The sequence below is a fragment of the Ananas comosus genome, unplaced genomic scaffold, assembly GCF_001540865.1.
Source record: "Ananas comosus cultivar F153 unplaced genomic scaffold, ASM154086v1, whole genome shotgun sequence".
Taxonomy (NCBI): Eukaryota; Viridiplantae; Streptophyta; class Magnoliopsida; order Poales; family Bromeliaceae; genus Ananas; species Ananas comosus.
Window position 1 is genome coordinate 13035 of NW_017890786.1, and position 21664 is coordinate 34698.

General features: G+C 38.8%; 2 long non-coding RNA genes across 5 annotated transcripts; both read left to right on the plus strand.

Annotated features, from left to right (window-relative positions):
• Positions 1-12837: 12837 nt before the first annotated feature.
• Positions 12838-13723, plus strand: LOC109704238. Its single transcript, XR_002214250.1, has 2 exons — positions 12838-12955; positions 13077-13723. It is a non-coding gene; the product is annotated as an uncharacterized LOC109704238 (long non-coding RNA).
• Positions 13724-15097: 1374 nt separating this feature from the next.
• On the plus strand, positions 15098-17374 carry LOC109704237. Of its 4 annotated transcripts, XR_002214248.1 has the most exons (5): positions 15098-15662; positions 15919-15988; positions 16085-16160; positions 16269-16332; positions 17336-17374. It is a non-coding gene; the product is annotated as an uncharacterized LOC109704237 (long non-coding RNA). The 4 variants fall into 4 exon arrangements; XR_002214249.1 differs by lacking the exon at positions 17336-17374 and having other exon boundaries at positions 15099-15662; positions 16085-16152; positions 16269-16515; XR_002214247.1 differs by lacking the exon at positions 17336-17374 and having other exon boundaries at positions 15099-15662; positions 15922-15988; positions 16269-16515.
• The last annotated feature ends 4290 nt before the right edge of the window (positions 17375-21664 follow it).

A 21664-nucleotide genomic window follows, 5' to 3' on the forward strand; every position in this document is an offset into this window, starting at 1 on the left:
ATATATAATATCATTTGGTATTTTTTTACCTCCAATTATTAACGTTTAAAATTAAAAATCGATCCTTTTTATGTCCCGTTATTAAAAAGGCCTATGTAAAGGAGGACGTAGAAGAAAACATTCTAAACATGCGTCACTTCCAGATTATATAGAAAAACGACGTTTCATTTTTGATAACTATTTTATATGTACACGTATCAGTTTCTTAAATAATAGCTTATATTAGTGAAAATCATATATTGAATATTACTCTTTTGTTTTCCCCTCTTTTTCAAGCGGATATTTATGAAAATTGTGTCAACATTTTCTTAGGTCCTTCCTGGAGATTGCAGATTTAATATTCACATTTTGGTTTTTTTTACTTTCCAAGTATACATTGATAGATTTCATTGCCATATTTGTTGTGCCTTTGTATAAATCTCAATATTAATTGAGAACATGTACTGCATAACGCAATCAAAAAAAAAATATAAGTAAAAAAGGGTGAAACTATTAAATCTTGCCGGATGACTGCTCAGTACATTTGTACTCTGTAAATTTAAATATCCAATTATGTACCTTGCAATTGTTTAACTTGGGCTCTAAAAATTAATAGCTATTTCCAATGTAATATATTTTCTTTTCCAAAAAGATATACTTTTTAGATTCTAATTTATTATAGAAAAAGAAAATCACCAAGAATTCATCCAAATGTAAAAAAAAATTCGATATATACGTTTGTTTTGAATAACTGCTCAGTGTGTTCGTACTCTGTAGATTTAAATATCCAATTATGTACCTTGCAATTGTTTAACTTGGGCTCTAAAAATTAATAGCTATTTCCAATGTAATATATTTTCTTTTCCAAAAAGATATACTTTTTAGATTCTAATTTATTATAGAAAAAGAAAATCACCAAGAATTCATCCAAATGTAAAAAAAAATTCGATATATACGTTTGTTTTGAATAACTGCTCAGTGTGTTCGTACTCTGTAGATTTAAATATCCAATTATGTACCTTGCAATTATTTAACTTGATCTCTAAAAATTAATAGCTATTTCCAATGTGATATATTTTCTTTTTCAAAAAGATATACTTTTTATATTCTAATTTATTATAGAAAAAGAAAATCACCAAGAATTCATTCAAATGTAAAAAAAAAAGTTAGGTATATACGTTTGTGTGAGAATCTGTAGAGTACCTTACTAATACTTTCTATGTTGTAGCTTTTCCTCGAAGCAGAAGAAAACAGTGGATTCATACAAGCCGAAGTTTAGTCAGCTTCTTTTTCGGGAATTATTTAATATATATTGTTTTGCATTTGGTGGTTGGACACGTTCCTATTCTTCGTGGTTCAATTCGTACACCACTTACGGTAATTTCTATACATTACATTTTGCATAGCTTTGCCTAGCTTTTTTTTGCCCCGTGAATCGTCATATGAAAATTTATATAGCTCTTTTATTTGGTTTGCCTTCTTGGTCTGGTAAGTTTTTCCCATTAACCCTTACATTTGAAATAAATTATTTCCTCTGCTCTTTTATACCATTATTTGATCAAATTCTTATTTGCAAATGCATAAAAAATGAGCTGTAAACTATTTAAAATAACCAACTTAGCAGATTGTTTTTCCCAAACCTCCACAGCAGTGATTTCCGGGCATAATTTCATGGATGTTGCCTCGAGCAGCCGAGAAAATAGAAAACGTCGGAAGATTATTCTTGCTCGACAAAGAGATAAAGGACTGGCTCAATCTACTGAATATATGCATCAAGTTAGTATAAATTCAGACATTATCAGTGTTCGGAGGACACCAGAACCTCCTAATATCCCGTCGCATCCCACTAACCAATTGCATCTTGGATTCCAAAATTTTGAATGCCAATCGTGCGGAGCTTTGCTATGGTATAATGAGAGAATTTATAAATCTCGAAACGAACGTACCCCGAGATTTTCACTATGCTGCCAAGAAGGCCGAGTATATTTGCCATTACTGTCTGAAACACCACATTTATTAGAAAGATTATTAAGATGTGAAGGCAGCAGCGAAACCAGAAAATTTAGAGAAAATATTAGAGTATACAACTCTCTTTTTGCATTTACCTCAATAGGTGCAAAAATAGATACAGAAATTAATAAGAGATCGGGTCCGTATGTTTTTAGGATCAATGGACAGAATCATCACATAATGGGCTNGTAGTCGGTGAGAGCGTTTCACTTCCTTCTCCTGTTTTTCTATTCCAGTATTTTAGCTCTACATGTCAGTTGTTCGGTTATCGTTTGGTTATCGTATTTCGTTGATTGCATGTGGTTAGTGGTTGATAGACATGTAGAGCAGGTTGCATTTGTATTCTAGTATATCTGTGGACCTTGGGTCCAGGCAACACATCGACTCTCTTGTCGTGTGTTTCGATCTGATTGATCGAGGTTCGGCATTGTACGCCCTAGTATCTATTTTAGTTTGGCATTGTACGCCCTCGTTGTTGGCTTCGGCCTAGGCACCGGCTTTAGCCGGGTTCGTTTTTGTTTGAGCACACCAGCATGACTTAGTCACGGCACTTAGGGGTATTCATGACACCGGATCGGTTTGGCCACCGATCGGAGGTGTACTTATCCGGATGGGTCATCCTGTTGGGCGGATGGATCAGGTCGGTGCAGTTAGTGACAGGCAGCGCTTGAGGTCTGCGAACCAATACAGCAGGCACAGATTGGATACAGGTTCAGTTCAGTACTTTGAGGCATATTTGCATTGTTATCTATACAGTAGCAGGTTTATTTATTGCTTCTTATTTATCTGTTGTAGCTACTGTAGACTTTTCATATCAGCACGTACATATACTTGTTACCTATCTCCTTTGGTTTTCAGTGATTACGACTTACCTTCGTGGCTCTGTCGTACCCACTGAGAAACCATGGTTGCGGTTTCTCACCCCCTCTTTCCCTAGGTGTTTCGGACGTGGAGTTGGTATTGGGCACGTCGAGAGGACGATCTAGCTAGACGGCAGTAGCGACCGTCACCCTGGTTATTTCTTTCCCGCACTTAGTAGTTTTCTTAATAATGGTTCAGTTAGCTGGTCTTATATATGCTTGGATGTATGTGAACTGTGGTGTTGGTTTCTTCTATGCATGGGAGTGGAGTTTTCGATCTGTGGTTTTGGTTCTGTGGAGATTTGGTTTTCTTGTAGTTATGCATCGTGGTTTTCTACCCCTTGAGGTAGTCGGTTTTCAAAATAAAGTTTCCGGGTAGGAAACAGTTTTCAAAATGATTTTCGAATGGTTTTAGGAATGAATGAATTAGAGTTTAAAAACAAAATCTTCCGGGTGGGGAGCACTTTTAAATAGGATGTTTGTTGTATTGCGCATTGCATCATCCAGCGCCTAAGGAGGGTTTAGAGGCATGCATCATTTTAAGGATCGATAGCTGTATGGAAATGCATATCATGTTTGGTTGTTGATTGGTAAATGTAGGTTGTAGTTGAGATCCTGTTGTATGGCTGGTACGCCGTGCAAATACAAAGGAGACTCTGTCCTAGTGGACAGAGGAACTTTGTATTTGTGGCGGGTCTGTACGTCGCGTGGGCCAGGTTGAAAAAAAAAAAATATGGCACGCTTTCCGCAACTCTGTTTTCAAAAGGCTTTTAAAATCGGCCCCGAAGCGTGACAATATATCAGAAGAAATCAGGGGAATTTAAGATCTGAAATATATCAAGGTATTAGAGATGCTGTTGTTGAAGGAGATATAGATGGTAATGCTATTGGCAAACGGATTATACTCCCCTCAAGTTTTACTGCTGGACCTCGCTATATGATACAGAATTATCAAGATGCTATTGCTATCTGCAGGCATTGTGGCCCTCCTGATTTATTCATTACCTTTACCTGTAATGCACAATGGCCTGAGATCCAGACTGCTTTAGAATTTATTCCCGGCCAAAAGGCTGAAGATAGGCCCGACATTGTTAGTAGAATGTTTAAACTGAAATTAGAAGCCTTAATGGAGGATATCAAAAAACGGCGATATTTTGGGAAGTCAGTTGCTGGTACGTCATTACTAAATGTGTTATCCTTGCTTCTCTATTTTTTTCGCAAACCTTCATCTGCTAACATTTTTCTTCACTTTCTCTACTTTTCTCCACAGAGTTGTATACTGTGGAGTTCCAAAAAAGAGGGCTTCCTCATGTTCACATGTTAATATGGTTGCAGGCAGAACATAAATATTTGACAACCACAGAGATAAATGCAATTATTTCGGCTGAAATACCTGATCAAGTTAATGATCCAGTTGGCTATGCAGCTGTTGCAAAATTTATGGTGCATGGTCCATGTGGGCTTGCTAAACCATCCGCCCCATGTATGACAAAAGGCCGCTGCTCAAAGTATTTTCCGAAAGAATATAAAAGTGAAACAGTTATAACTGATGATGGAGACCCTATTTATAGGAGAAGAAATACAAATCTTTATGTGCTAAAAGCTGGTATCGAACTTGATAATAGATTTGTTGTCCCTTATAACTTACAATTACTCATCAAATATCAAGCTCATATTAATGTTGAGTGGTGTAATAAGTCGAGGCTCATCAAATATTTATTCAAGTATATCAACAAAAGCGCAGATAGATCTGCAGTTGTTATAGAAAATAATGTTACTTACGACATCTCAAATCTTCGTCGCCAATATAAGCATATCGATGAAATTAACAATACTTGGATTGTAGGTATTTATCAGCCTATGAAGCAGTTTGGAGATTATTTGAATTTGATATCCATTTTAGGCAACCGTCTGTTGAACGGTTAGGTGTTCATCTACCCATGATGAATAACGTTACATATCATGCTTCTCAAAATCTGATTAATGTTCTTAATCGTCCTAACATTGAGAAGACGATGTTTACTGAATGGATGCATACCAATTTGGCATATGATGACGCTCGACAACTAACATATGCAGAATTCCCAACTCAATGGGTTTGGCATTCAACAGATAAATTTTGGTCGAGGCGAAAACGGGGCTACCATATTGGCAGAATAATTTACATTCATCCAAATGCAGGAGAATTATATTTTTTGCGTATGCTTTTAAATGTGGTTAAAGGTCCAAGAAGCTATGTAGAAATTAGGACCGTCAATGGTGTCACATATGATACATTTCGCTCTGCATGTGACGCCTTTGGTTTGCTTGGTGATGATAAAGAATGGCGTGAAGCATTTGAAGAAGCCTCACATTGGTCAGGGCCAGTTGAATTAAGGCAGTTATTTGCAACATTAGTGATATATTGTGAGGTTGCAGATCCTCTTAAATTGTGGAATGAATTTTGGGCATTAATGGCCAATGATATATTATATAGATTGATGCGAGCTCTTGGTGTTGAAAATCTCCAGATACCTCAAATTGAACTTCAAAATCATGTTCTATTTGAACTGGAAGTTTTATTCAACAAAAATAACTGTTCACTTTCGCAGTATAACCTCCCAATTCCCAACCGATCAATTTTCGCAGTACAACAAACACCCCGGACCAACCGTGAGGCACCTCCCCGACCTCAAGCCGCCGGTCGCTGCCGCCCCGAGCCGCCCAGTGCCCCGCCGCCGCCGCCTCGGCCAGCCCTCAGCCGTCCCTGTCTGTTCGGGCCGAGGCAAGCCTGCGGCTTCCTCCTCGCGCCGCCGCAGCCTGGGACCACCCGTTCCGCCTGCTGCCGACCTTGGGTGATCCTCCTCCGCCGTCCCTGAACCCCCGGCCGCCGCCGTGGCCGCTTGTGCCCGCGGAACCAGAGCTTTAGCTCGTGCGGGCTCAAGTCTCTTCGCCGTCGCCGCCGCCGCTTCTCGCCGCCAACTGAGGTGAGCATCGTGTTCCTCACCTCCCCCGCATCCATCCCTGACCCGCACGCACGCCGCCATACCGCCGGAAGCCGGCCGGAGCAGGCTTGCTCCGGCCAAGCCCGAAATAGGGCTTATTTGAGTGGGTTTATTGTTCTGAGCTTTCTGAGCCTCCCCGATCTCTGCGGAAGGGAGCACGATGATTGTAGCAAATTGCTGATCATCGTGCTCACCTTAGATTCTGTCGGGGAGACTCTGTTCCGCTGTTTCGGCGGTGTCGACCCGGTTGAGCCTTTTCGGTTGCTGTTCCGTGCTTGCGCGCATTTTTTCGACGATCCGATGCTGTTCCGATGCCTCCGGAGGTGAGCACGGTGATCGATGGTCAGTGCTGATCATAGTGCTCACCTCACTTTGGATCAACACTGTCCGGTTAGCCCTATTTGGTGCGATCTTTCCCGACTGCGCGCTGTTTGCAGAACTTCGGGTTGCTCCCGCGCTTCCCACAGTGACCTGTTGCGCTCCGGACCATGAGCACGGCCTCCGGCACGTCGAGACCTGTCAGTATGTGTCTCAGCGAAACTTAGAAGTCCTCAGTTTGTGGGAACGAGTCATAGAAGTCGCCCGATTTACATAAAATGATGGATTTTATGTAAATACAGGGGCTTTTGTGCAATTGTACACCTTGTGGCTACTGTGGGCAGTGTGTATGAGTGTGTTTGACCACTGGACTGATTGTCCATGATCCTGTAGCTTTCGCGGAAATCGAAAAGTCAATTCGGGCCCGTTTTTCGGCGAAATTCGCCGAAAGAACGCGGTTTCGGTTCGGATTTCTTCCGACGTGGTTTGGTTATCCTGTAATTTATCGCTGAGCCTTGTTGGATGGTCACCATCATCATTTTGTGGGTTCGGTGATGATGGGTGAGCGACGGTGGGTTCCGGTGTCGAAATAGACACTTTCGAAAATCCGGATTCGTACAATTATTCGAGGATAATTGTGTAGTGGTGTTATCTTGTGTTTGCTGCCAAAACATCCAAATTGGAGTGTATTGGGGCAGCAGGTGACTCGTGACACGAGTCGGTGAGTTTCGGGACACTTAGTGGGTCCCGACAACGTCCCGGTGTGGTTTTCGGGACTTCCGGCGAGTTACGGTAATCGGTATTGGGAAACCGATCTTCGTGAAATTATTTGTGAGGTTGGGAATACTGTGGTTATTAGTTGTGGGTTAGATACTAACCCGGTGGACCCTCTATAGGTCCTGTCGACATTCTTTTGCAGTCAGGAGACAGACGCGACATCCTTACAGGTGGGTACTTCGATCCGACGTCGGTACAGTGGTGCACGCTTGGTGATGGTTTCTTGCCCTTACTCTTCTGTTGTTACTATCGCATAGTATATTGAGCCTTGCATCCTTGTTTATTCGTTATACACTACTTGTTGTTTGCATGCTTAGTATCCCGAGTAGGAGTAGAGCAGTTCTATCTATATGCGTATCTGTTGACCTAGTTTGTCTGTTGTTGCATTCCGTATCTGTTGACCTAGTTGATCTGTTGTTGCATTCAGTATCTGTTGACTTAGTTGGTCGGTTGTTGCATTCGGTATCTATTGATCTAGTTGGTTGGTTGTTGCACTCCGTATCTGTTGACCTGGTTGGTCGGTTCTCGTACTTTGTATCAGGGACCTTGTTGGTCAGTTGGACTCTATGGACCTTGGGTCTAGGCAACACATCGACTCTCTTGTCATGTGTTTCGATCTGGTTGATCGTGGTTCGGCGTTGTACGCCCTTATTTTTGGCTTCGGCCTAGATACCGGTTTCAGCCGATTTTTGTATTGAGCATACCAGCATGACTTAGTCACAGCACTTGGGGGTATTCACGACACCGGATCGGTTTGGCCACCGATCGGAGGTGTACTTATCCGGATGGGTCGTCCTGTGGGGCGGGTGAATCAGGTCGGTGCAGGTTAGTGACAGGCAGCGCTTGAGGTCTGCGGACCAATATAGCAGGTACCAGATTGGGTATATTTGGACTTCTTGTCCGGTTGACGCATATAACTATAGTAGCGGTTGTTGCTTGTATACCTTCAGTTCTTTCATTACATTGTCTTGCTACTATAGTCTTGTTACATGTATACATTCAGTTGTCCATTACAGTAGCGGTAGTTGTACTTCTTTCATATATCTGTCTCTTTCATTCATTATTATTGCTACTGTATTTTCTACTGACCCGTACTGTTGTTTAGCTCTTCTTGATCCGGTGAGTACTCCTCGCCTTCATCGGCTTGCGGTACCCACTGGGAGGGGAGACATGTTTACATGTTCTCACCTCCCCTACCATTTTTCAGGTATTGCAGGTGATGAGTTTTGGGACGAGACGTAAGGTACGTTCGTAGCGGTCGATAGAGCTTCCGACCCAGGTTATCGATTTAGTTTTTATCCTTACTATTCTGTTGTTATAGCTTAGTTAATTTATATGGTTCAGTTAGATGATCATACTTGATGTTTGAATGTTGTGAGCTGGTTGAATTTGTGGATTTGTGGATTTGTGGATTTGTGGATTTGGTTTATGGATCTTCAGTTTTGGGATGTTTGTATACTTTGTGGTTCTCGGATTTGTATTTATGAATTTACGCATCGTGGTTTTCTACCCCTCGAAATAGTCGGTTTTTAAAATAGAGTTTCCGTGTAGGAAACAGTTTTCAAAAGATTTTTGAATGATTTTCATGTATGAATGAATTAGATTTTAAAAATAAAAGCTTCCATGTGGGAAGCACTTTTAAATAGGATGATTGTTGTACTATGCATTGCATCATCCAGCGCCTAAGGAGTGTTTAGATGCATGCATCATCTCTAAGGATTGTTAGCTGTATGAAAATGCATATCATGAATTGGTTGCTGATTGGTAAATGTAGGTTGTGGTTGTGATCCTGTTGTATCCGTTGGTATGCCGTGCAAATACAAAGGAGACTCTGTCCGAGTGGACAGATGAACTTTGTATTTGTGGCGGGTCTGTACGTCACGTGGGCCAGGTTGGAAAAAAAAAAATATATGGCACATCTTCCGCGACTATGAGATTTCAAAATGGTAATGGCTTTTAAAATCGGTCCCGGGGCGTGACAGTTGAATAAATAATGTTACAAAAAACATTAAATATCGGGTTATCTGGATAAATTCATAAGAAAAAAATAAAATTACAGCGAGTTATACTTATGGTTAATAAAAAACTATTCCTCCACAAATGTTTAGGAAAATAACTATTTCCCAATTAAATATTCTGCTATTTTCCCATATTATTTAATTCCTTATTATCGCTTCATTAATAAAATGTAAAAATAACATATAAGACTAAAATTATCGGATTCAACACATCATACGACCAGTGGTATAAAATGTGTCATAATTGCAAAGCATTCGGTAAGATATGTGACAATATATTCTGGTGTTCCCGTTGCATCGATAATGAACAATTTCCTATTACGTAGTAAATACACTTATAGCCTTTAAATATATTAACCCAAATGCAGATGATAAATTGCACGCCATTTCAACCAAACAAAACTGGAGAATTGCTCGAGTGTATTTACATAAGTCAGGTGACAAATTGCATCTATAGAAGCTGGATGATTAATTATACAGTATTTCGAGCAAACCAAGCTGGGAATGTACTCAAATTTTTTTATATACGATAGATGATAAATTGCATAATTGTGACATTAAAGTGTAAACGTTCCAAATTTCTATTCTTTCTAAACAACATCATAAAGTGTGCAAAGATAAAGAAGATATATATTTACATAAACTTAATGGTAAATTACATGACACTTCAAACAAACCAATCTGGAGATTGACTCGAGTTTATTTACATACGGTGGATGATAAATTGCATAAGTTTAACATTATAGTATAAACTGTTCAAATTTCCATTCTTTCCAAACATCATCATAGGGTATACAAAAATGAAGAAGATATATATTTTTTCCCTCCCTATAGAAAAACCACTAATATGAATAACACCTTTCCCCCATCATGCACAAACTATTTGTATAGACTCTAAAATTAATAGCATCTTTTTCTATTTGAAAATATGTGATACATACATAAGTTCTCATGCACTAACCTTCAGTGTCAAATCAATAATTGTCGATAAATCGTGAAATTCTGAGTTATTTGCCCAAATACCACAAATATTTTAAGAAATAACCTTTTCCCATTTTCATATGCTACTATTTGTTCATATTATTCATGACTAATGATCTTTTCATTAATGAAATGTCAATTTCACATGTGAAAATTACAATAAGGAGTCAATATTGTCAATATTGAGTATTTTTTCTTTTCTATATAAGGAGTCAATATTGTCAATATTGTCATAGGTATGACATCAATTGGAACTTCAATTTGGAAGAGATAAGATTGTGCATCCTCTCTAGATTTGGAAGAATGCTATAATCTTGGTAAATGATAAAATTTTTTTAATTATTTAATTTGTTATTTTATAATATGAATTATATATTAATTTCATATTGCTTTGTTTATTCTTTATTTCTTTACACTTTATTTAATTTCTCCATGCTTATGTGATAGAAGATCATATCGACAGTGTTTCAAAGAATCTTTTTTTAATTTGTCATTGAATAGGTTGCATAGTAATATTGTTTCACTTTATGAATTAATTGATTTTTTTCATTTTAATATGAAACCTTTTGAGTAAGATAAATTGTATTGATAATGATTTTTTAATCATTTTTTTATCTATATCATTCTAGGCTTATGAATTTTTTAATATATTGAATTGCAATTAAATGTATAATACAAATAATTAAAAAAATATAAATCATGATTGTGTAATTTATAAGTAAATTATTAGACATTTTCTAACCATTTTTAGCACATGCTATTATTTTATTTTTATGAAATTAAATTTATTTTCTCACATGGCTTTTGGTTCTTAAATTTTTTTCAAATTAATTTGTTATCTTCAATATTGGAATGTCACTTTTTAATAAAGAATATGAAAAGTTATTGAATTGCAAAACAACAGTGTTTAAGAGATAAAAATAAAATACTAATTCTAAATTTAACAATATATATAGCTTGCAGCTATAATTATAATCACATCTCTTTTTTATAATATATATAACAAAATTCAGCAATTGGAGAGTTGTTTAGGAAGTCAATACTTATAAATTTTTAAAGTGATTTAATTGAAAGAGATGATTCTATAAACTACAGCCGTAAAATTATTTTAATTGAAACTATTTATACTATTAAACAAGATAAAGAAAATCAATTTGTTTAAGCAAAAGTCAAGATTTGAGAAATTTTCTTAAAAAAAATGAATATACTTCAAGTGTAAATCTTAACAAATTAATAGTTTTTTTTCTTCAAAAATGGAATGATCACCGACTAAAAAGACGAAAAATATATTAAGAATTGGTTTTCATAACATACTTTATCTTCAAAGTCTCTCAAAAAAATTTATAATTTGGTCAAACTTTTATATATTTAATTATTTACAAGTCACTTTAATACGTAGTGTCCAACTCTTTATGTTTAATTTTAGAATTAAAATTGTTTCTTTCTCATTTGATTTTATTTTTATAATTAATAATTAATATTATTTTAATTGTAATTATAAAAAAAAATTATGTAACTCATTCAATTCTAAAATAGTCTTTTAGCTATTTTGTTTCTCAGATTGTCATATTCAAATTTTTTTTTAATTTAAGTTTTCATACATAGTAAAGTTGAAAATTTTATCAAATAAATGGTTAAATTAGTTATTACTGTTAATAACTTAATATCATTCTTAACTATGAACTAAAGTTAAGGAAAAAAAAACTATTATTTAGTTTGATCATCATAGAAATTTTAAAATTACACTATATAACACAAATTTAAATATTATTTATTTTAAAAATAACTATATATATATAATTTTTATTTTTAAATTTAGTTTGCTAATTAACACGTGCAGCGCTCGTTTGTAGACTAGTATATATATATATATATATATATATATATAGAATTATGCTACTATACTATCAATAGTACCAAGCCTTTGGTACTATTGAGTTTTCGGCCGTTGGATGAAAAAATGAGCGGTTAGGATGATAGTGGTCCCCAGTTAAATTGATAGTGGTCCCCTAGGGTTGAGTGGGTGGTTGGTTTAATAGTATAATCTAACGGATGGAAATGATCAAAGGGTAGATCTAATGGTAGAAAACTCAATAGTACCAAGGGCTTGATACTATCGTTAGTCTAGTAGCCGGACTCTATATATATATATATAAACAGGTGGTCCACCGAGGTTATGTCCAACTCGTCGAGTTTTTACCGTAGCGGCCCTTTTAATTAGGGGTGGAACTGGGTCGGGCTTGGGTCGAGTATTACTATGCCCAAGCCCGGCCCAAAAAAAATGTTGGGCTTCGTGTCGGGCTTTTAGCCAATTTTTTAAAAAAATTAAGGCCCGGCCCAAGCCCAAACCCAATGCCCAATACCCATCAGGCTTTCTGGAAGCCTATTTTATGCATTTATCATATAATACATAAATACTTTTATTTGTATAAAATTAAAATAAAATACCTATTTTTAGTTTTATCACATCAAAGAAATTAATATCTAACATCAAATATATCATAATATAGAACTAAATATTTTGTTAATATATAATATATCCTCATATATATAAGCACATATCATTAATAACAATATATACTATATATGATATACTATAAATAAATAATATATATAATTAAATATTTTATTTTGATAATTAATATATCGGGCTTTTGGGTCGGGCTCAGGTCGGGCTTGGACATGCCCAAATAGACCCAAAATTTATTCGGGCCTAAATTTTTAAACCCGGCCCAAACCCAAAGTTGTATTTTTAATACCCAAAGCCCAGCCCAAACATGGCCCATCGGGCCGGGCCTTATTTAGGCCCACCCCTACTTTTAATAAATATAACTTGAGCCCCAAGAAATGTAACTTGCGCCCCAAGTTTTTACTGTATCGGCCCCTTTAATAAGTTTATAAATAGTACCCAAATCCTATCTCAGCTCACCGTCCGTTCCCCTCCTCGCCCCCCCAACACCTCTTGACGCTCCGCTCTCCACCCGCCTCAGCTTCTCTCATAATATGGCCTCGTCATCGCAAGATGGAAGTAAATAAGATAAAAATTTTTTATTTATTTTTCTTTCGCTCTCCTTTATCTCCTCTTTTTATGTACGTTTATTTGTATATTTATTTATTTATTTATTTATTTATTTATTTTATTAATGAAGAGAGGGCGGCGGCGGCTGCGGAGGCGGCCGCGGCTGCGGAGGCGGCGGCGGCGGCGGCGGCGAAGGAGCCAGCGGTAGAGGCAGAAAAGCAGGACGACTACGAACTCTGGTCGCTGTATGTACTCACAGGTGCCATTGCAGCATTGGCGGTAGACCACAATTTTTGTGCTATCAAAAACTTTCTTAAAAAGTGATAAAATTTGGAGTCTAAGTTAGTAGGTCTCTTTGGTTAGTTTCGGTTAGTTTATGCATGTGTAGTACAATCTAATTGTGTTAAGACTATAATATCGTTGTGTGTTTTTTTTTTTAAAAAAAATATTTTAAGTATTTAGGCTTTATTTTATAATTGTTAAAATATGTTTAATTACCCTGATGTGATGCAATGCTATGTCGACCTTGGGTTTTTTTTTTTTAAGATTTTTTATCTAAAAAAAGAGTTAATAATTTTTTCCCTCCCCTCTCCCATCTCCTGAAGCCTCTCTCTCATTCTCTGGCTCCCCACCCGCACCCCTCTCTCTCTCTCTCTCTCTCTCTCTCTCTCTGTGTCTCTCTTTCTCAGCCCCCTCCCACTCCTCTCTCCCCACCCGCAGACACGCACGCACACCGCCGATCCCACCACCGCCCAAACGAAGAAAAAAAAAAAAAAACCAAAAAAACACACACTCTCTATCAATTTATTATTTAATAACTATTTAATAACTTGCAACTATCCCGTATGATGCACAGATTTTAATTTTATCTTTTTTTTTTCTAGTTTTTATATAATGTATATTAATTTTTACAAAATAAATTTTTATTAATTTTTTTTTGAATCAAGTTAAAAATAACCATTTAAAAAATTACTTCTGAATCGACATAGAACAAAAAAAAGATTAAACTGTAATATAATATTTAAAAACAAAAAAAGATATGTCTTATATACGTCAATCTTGTAATGACTTACGGAACTAAGAAATTAAAGGTCGATATATCATTTTAGTTCACTTGCAACAATAAAAAAAATAAAAAATTATAAATATCAAATATTAACATCTATAATATAAAAATTTATTTACTTTAATAAAATAAAGCTACAGTATCTGCTTCAACGCATTTAGCAAATTATGAAACCATCAATATTTACTCAAACCTGCTAATGACAATTTTGGAGTAATTAGTGACGTTATCTTTGCACAAATTAGCCAAAATATTGTGTATCATCTATCAAATTAACCAATCAAAGTAACAAATGAAACCATAAAAATTAACTCACCTTAATATACCGATTCAATATATATATTTTTTTGACCGTTAATAATATATACCCTGCCATATAAAAATAGTTTGTCAAAACAAATGGAATAGAATGATAAAAAGAATAAAAAAACAAATTCAGGTTCTATGGCTTATGACAGTACGTTTTAATGACTATTTAATTTAATAACTAGCAACTATCCCTTGTGTCGGGAACGAAAAATTCTAGAATGCAACGGGTGTATTAGTGACGTGGCGTAACAAACCAATCAAATTAATTTTTTTAAGAATATATATCCCATCATGATCATAAAAAAATATTTTTATTGTACTTTTATTTGAAAAAAAGGAATGTGATTGGTTTGTTATTGATGACGTGGTGCAAGTGTGACAGTGTAGAATTTCTCGTCGGGAACACGGCGAGTGTTGTTTCAAACAAGCATTTAACATCGTAGCATTTTTATTATATTATTTATGAACATACTAATTAGAGAAGCCTGTCCCCATCCTATGGCAAAAGTGGGGCCGACCGTGAAGGAAGGAAAACAAAGAGCTGCAGTAAAAAATTGGCGGGTTCAATTTGCTTTTTTGCACGCGGTCCACGAGGTCCACGACGTGGGCATCACCTAGTGGACCGCCTGAGAGAGAGAGCGGACCTCTCGCCGATGCCCGTCCGCCCCGGCTCGCGCAAAACGAGGAGGCCCTTCAGTACACACTTTAGAATCCCCAAAAATTTTATATATATATATATATATATATATATATATATATATATAATTTTACTTTATTTTCTATATAAATATGTTATTATATAATATTTTATTTATAGATATGTAATACACTGAATTTTTGTAAATTGCGAAATTCGAGTGTGAGGAATGATATGTGGAACCCTTTCACATGTTCAAAAGGGTTTAAAGATGTTTACACATAAGTTTGAGAGTGATCGGAATGTCGGAAACAGGAAAGTGCATTGAACCGGCGAAACTCAGCTTTTTCTGCTTGCTGTACCGGTACAGCCATTAGCTTGTACCGGTACACAATGCAGAAACGTGGCAGCATGGGCTTTTTGGTAATTTCACCTTCTAATCCCTATCTAAAACCCCCAGCTCGACTCCAGGAGCTCTGTGGAAGGGTCTTGAGACCAGAGGAGAGTTCTCTACCATTTCTTTCTTTCTCTCTCTAGGATTTTTCTCTCTCTACAAAGAGCTCGCCGTTTTAGTCGTTTTCGTCGCCACGCACGTTCTTCGCTGATTGCGAGCATCGCAGGGGTTGCGTGGTCGTGGGAGAGAGTATTTTGGAGGTTTTTCCGCAGCTTTGAACCAGGGGTTTGCTGGTTGGATGCTTAAGCAGGTAATCGACTCAAGTTATTCGTGATTGATGTTGTTTTCGGCAAGTTGAGCATCGCTTTCGCATTTCTGCTTCGTGCTGTGTTAGACTGAGGTTTTAACACTTAAGGCTGAGTTGTTTAGCTGTGGATTAACTTCCTTTAACTTGGAATATGTTACTTTGAAGCCTAGTAAAGCTAATTAGGTCTTTATAAAGCTATTTTGGACTATACACGGGTTATGTGCTCGAATTGATGCAGTTTGGACTTGTTCCTTCGCAGCAGGTTCTCGAACCACTTGGAACTTAGTTGGTGACCTTGGAAGCGGGTTTAGAAGGTGTTCTAACCTGAGGTAAGCAGGGATTTCAGTTAGAAAACTGAATTCGCAAGATTCCGACTATATTTGCTAATATATGATGATTTTGATGTCGTATTCGGTTGATCGCAGCGGGAGTTCGACCGACCTTTGCATCATCCTTGAGCGGCTTTGGGAAGCCTTTAGAGACTTATTTGGAGGTACTAAGGTGAACCAAAACAGCGATTTATGTTACTACTTGATACGAGATGTGAATTGAGCCGAAATCGGACATTTCGGCCGTAGATTTAATCCAATCTTGACGTTTGTTTTTCAGCAGCATTGGGGCTTCGTTGAGCCGATTGCGGGACTTCTTGTGAATAGTTGGAGCCTAGTACTAGGTGGGTCGGACCTAACCAGAGCAAGTGAAACTCCCTTATGTTCTATATGTATTATAGAAATGGTATTATTGTGCGCTTATATGATTAATAAAGGGGCTTGACATTCGTTATTATAATGTTGAACATATTCGGAATGAAGTCTCTATAAAGTAGAGAACACTTATCCATGAAAATCTTTATATTTATATTCAAGTTAGTAGAATGACTTATGAACAAGTGTAGAATGCACTTTAAAGTAAAGAACAATGACATTCTCTTGACTCTAACATAGAAAACTATGACATGCTCATGACTATGTTGATAGTGCCATACTTGTGGAGAGATTATTATGCCATGTGATTTAGCTTTACTCTTACATGTTACAATCTAGTAGATATTAGCTCTTGTTACTAATTGTGTATTGAAATTCCGATCAGAGGATCGAGGGTCAGAACTTTGCAATGAAAATATGAAAATTGTGACATGTGGATAATGGATTTTGCTTGCTTGCCATCGTGCTCATTCGCACACGCTTGTGAGGGTAGCTCCCTACAAGCCGGCACTCCGGAGTTAGCCTACGCGACAGTTGCTCGCCTATGCGGGATTGGATGCCGAAGTAGATTGCCGTGGGGAGTGTATACTACCACGGGGCCATTAGGCGCGGCGCAAGCTGGACTACCTTGGGTAGGTCCCTGTGAATGAAAGGAAAGTGCTAAAAGAAATTGAACAGTAATGAACGATTACCAGTTACAGTGTACAGTAGTTACTTTTTATGCCTATGTTCATGCTTATAGTAGTTGCTATGCTTCTATTAATCAGTTGATTCGTCACTATTGAGACTATGATTACATGTTGCTTACATGTTCATTAATTGTTAGCATTAAAAATATATCATGCAAATTACTGCTTTTATTTTCATTTAATACATTATGAGCCTAGTGGTGTAATTCGCCGAGGCTGGCGGCTTACCCATTGGGAACTATTGTTAATAGTTCTCACGCCCTTTTGGTGGTTGTTTTTACAGAGCCATCTGCAGGAGAGGCTAGGGATCGTGGCAAGGGAGTCGCGTCTAGCTAGACATTGCTAGGAGCGTGCTAGTTGATCACCTTGCTACTCGGGCTACGGCCGAGGGTGATGTCCATATATATAGAGAGACCACCATTGTATCTGTTCGTTTTGTGTATACCCATGATGTATATTTACTTTCGGGTTGAGATAATAGTGGTGTTACTTCTCCTTTTTGCTGAGATCTTGGATTGTATACTCTTTGTATATTGACTCGGATTGGATACTCGTTGTATATCGACTTATACTTTGCTCTGATATCAGGATAGGACTTTCTTGTTTTACTTCCTATCGACTTGTTGCTTGTAGACGCCTTATATACTGCAGGTGTATGGCGGGTCTGTACACGTACCGGATATGCTTCCGCTGGTACCCGGGCGTGACAGATTATAGTGGTATTAGAGCCTAGGGTTGAGTTTTAGTAGACCTAGTAAATCTTAGGCTTGTTGGACTATAAGAATAGGCTCGTGAGAGACGCAGTCTAGTTGAGGTTGTTGTTAGCGAAAGTACTTTGATTGGGTATCTATAAACTCTGAATAGTAGGAGTTTGATCGGGATGTGCAAGTACTAACTTTGCAGAGGGTCACGTTGGCGGCCGACAATGTGACATCGGAAGTTAGTATGCGTTACATTTCATTACTTTCGCTTAATTAGTTGGTTTATATACTCAATGAGGGTTCAGTAGTATAGGTTTTATTAATCTATATTTGTTTTGTGCTGCAGCTCAAGATGCCCTTGACTCGTTCGCAAGCCGCCGGGGTAGCTGAGGCGGCGGATGTAGAGGAAGTGGGGACTGCTGTTACTTCGGGATCTAGTAGGATTCATGAGTTGCAGGATCAGCTCGCGAAGTTGACAGATTTGGTTGCTCAGCAGGCTGCGGCCGCACGACAGCAGATGGATGCTGTGCGTCGACAGGAGGACAGGATGAAGAGGTTAGAGGATCTGTTACTGCAGCAGACGACCGACAGAGAGATTCCAGATTCTGTACTTTCTGATTCTGTACCTATAGCACCAGAGAGGGGCACCACTGCGAGAGCACCGTCACCGGTACCCGATATACCCCCAGTAGCCCCGAGGGTAGAGCCCCGACTGCAGACAGTAGCACCATCATCAGTACCTGTAGCGGCATCAGGGACAGTGTTACCTGAGATGGTGGGGGTTGAGGAGCGAGAACGGATGATGGAACAACTGAATGCATTCCGTCGCTGCAACCCTCATGTCTTTGACGGGGAGAAAGCAGATCACTGGGTGGTCGAGAAATGGTTAATGCACATGGAGAAGCTATTCTATGATACCTTTGTTGAGGAGCGGTACCGGGTTTGGTTTGCGACACACCACCTTGACGGCGAGGCTTACAGGTGGTGGATAGACATTCGTGAGGATCCTCGTACTGATTTGTCCGCTATTACCTGGACGCGGTTCAAGGAATTACTGTTGACTACCTATTTTTCCCCAGAGTGTAAAGAGGCAGATGGAAAGAGATCTGAGAAATTTGAGACAGGGGGACAGGACAGTGGCAGAGTATGAACGAGAGTTCTCCCGATTACTGCACTGTGTTCCTTTTGTGGTTAGAGATGATGAGGACAAGGCTCGCATTTTTGAGGTGGGTTTGCGACCTGCGATTTTTCGATTGGTCCAGGCGTCAAACCTATCCACTTACCGGGATGTTGTGAACCGGGCCTTGATCGTTGAAAAAGAGGCCGAAATTATGAAAGAAAGAGATGTTGTGGATAGAAACAAAGAAAAAAGACCAGCAGTGGAGAGCAGTGGTCAGCAATCCTTTAGAAAGCCACCAAAGTATCCGAGGGGACAGTCAGGTCAGTCGAGGGGTTGAAGCTCTTCAGCACCCCGTGGAGCACCCGAGCGTCGTCGACCACCGCGTTGTGTTATCTGTGGTGGGCCTCACGTACCGCCACAGTGTCCACAGCGTGGGGGCAGGTGTTTTCTTTGCGGCCAGGAGGGCCACTTTCGTTCAGAGTGTCCGAGAGGTTCTTTGCCTGCACCCTCGTCAGTTTCTGTACCTGCATCTTCAGCTCCGAGCCAGGGGACCCCGACAGCACCCTATCAGTCTAGGCGACCACCAGGACAGCGGCAGTCGGAGAGTTCGCAACAGGGTTCGAGCGGGCGGATGTATGCCGCCCAGACCGAGGGCGCCGCAGCAGCACAGGAGGTCGTAGCAGGTATTATTATGCTTTATGATATTCGTGTTCGTGCATTATTTGATACTGGTGCTTCGCATTCTTTTATTGATTGGCAGTTCGCCGAGTTGCATAGCATTCCTTTAGCACCTACTGTGCATCTGGGACGAGTAATTGTACCTGACCATACCCTAAAGGTTCGTGAGTTTTGCCCTCGCTGCCCAGTTAGGGTAGGCGACTTGATTATGCCAGTGAATTTATTAGCACTACACAAACTAGGTGAGTTTGATGTAGTATTGGGTATGGATTGGTTGACACAGTATTATGCCACCATAGATTGCACGAACAGAACGGTGACCTTTAGGGAACCGGGTCAACAGGAGTTTGTTTATAAGGGGTGTCAGAGTTCATTGTTCGCAATGACTATTAGTTCTTCGCGAGCCCGACAGTTGATACGGAGAGGTTGTGTAGCCTATTTGGCTAGCATTTCTGTGAGTGACAGCGAAGTCATCAAGATTAATGATATCCCGGTTGTGCGAAAATTCGGGGATGTGTTTCCAGCTGAATTGCCGGGCATGCCACCTGATAGGGAGGTTGAGTTTGTGATAGATCTTGTCCCTGGAACTACCCCTCTTTCTAAAGCGCCTTATCGAATGGCACCTGCTGAATTGAAGGAGCTGAAGGCACAGTTACAAGATTTGTTAGACAAAGGATTCATTCGGCCGAGTGTATCGCCTTGGGGAGCACCGATGTTATTTGTCAAAAAGAAGGATGGATCTCTTCGATTGTGCGTGGATTACCGAGAAATCAACAAAGTCACAATCAAGAATAAATATCCATTGCCCAGAATTGATGACTTATTCGATCAGCTGCAAGGATCGAAAGTCTATTCTAAGATTGATTTGCAATCTGGGTATCATCAGCTCAAAATCAAGCCTGAGGATGTCTCGAAAACTGCTTTTAGAACACGGTATGGGCATTATGAATTTACAGTCATGCCATTTGGATTGACTAATGCTCCCGCAGCATTTATGGATTTAATGAACCGTGTCTTTAAGCCCTATTTGGACAGATTCGTGGTAGTGTTTATTGATGACATCTTGATATATTCCCGAAGTGATAAGGAGCATGAAGACCATTTGAGAATGGTGTTAGAAGTGCTTCGAAAAAAGAAACTGTTTGCAAAGTTAAAGAAATGTGAATTTTGGCTTCGAGAAGTGGCATTTCTGGGCCATGTGATTTCAGAAACTGGAATAGCTGTGGATCCAAAGAAGATAGAGGCAATTAAAGATTGGCCTAGGCCGACCAGTGTTACAGAAATTCGGAGTTTCCTTGGGTTGGCAGGATATTATCGAAGGTTTGTCGAGGGATTTGCGAAAATGTCTACTCCTCTCACTCGACTTACGCATAAAGGAGCTAAATTCCTATGGAACGAAGCCTGCGAAAGAAGCTTTCAAGAGCTAAAGGAACGGTTGACTACCGCCCCGATTCTGGCTTTGCCTGTTACTGGAGTGGATTATGTGATTTACAGCGATGCATCACTGAATGGTCTAGGGTGTGTTCTAATACAGAATGGCAGAGTAATTGCTTATGCTTCTCGCCAGTTAAAGGATTATGAAAAGAACTACCCTACACATGATTTGGAGTTAGCAGCTGTGGTATTTGCTTTGAAGCTTTGGCGCCACTACCTCTACGGCGAGCGTTGTGAAGTGTACACAGATCATAAGAGCTTAAAGTATCTGTTTACTCAGAAGGAATTAAACTTGAGACAACGTAGATGGTTGGAGTTGCTCAAGCATTATGATTTGACTATCCTCTATCATCCAGGAAAAGCTAATGTTGTAGCAGATGCTTTGAGTCGAAAATCGACAGAAAATTTGGCAATGTCGATAACAATGCAACCACTGTTGATAAAGGAAATGGAGCAATTGACTTTGGAAGTTGTAGCCCCTGATACGCCTCGGAGACTTATGTCATTAGTGGTGCAACCTACCCTGATCGATCGAATTAGGGAAAAGCAAACTCAAGATGAATTTCTGCAGAAGATTCGAGATAAGATCACTGGTGATCATGATAGTGATTTTCGAGACGATGATCAGGGATTATTAAAATTTGGTGATAGACTCTGTGTACCGGCAGATTCTGGTATT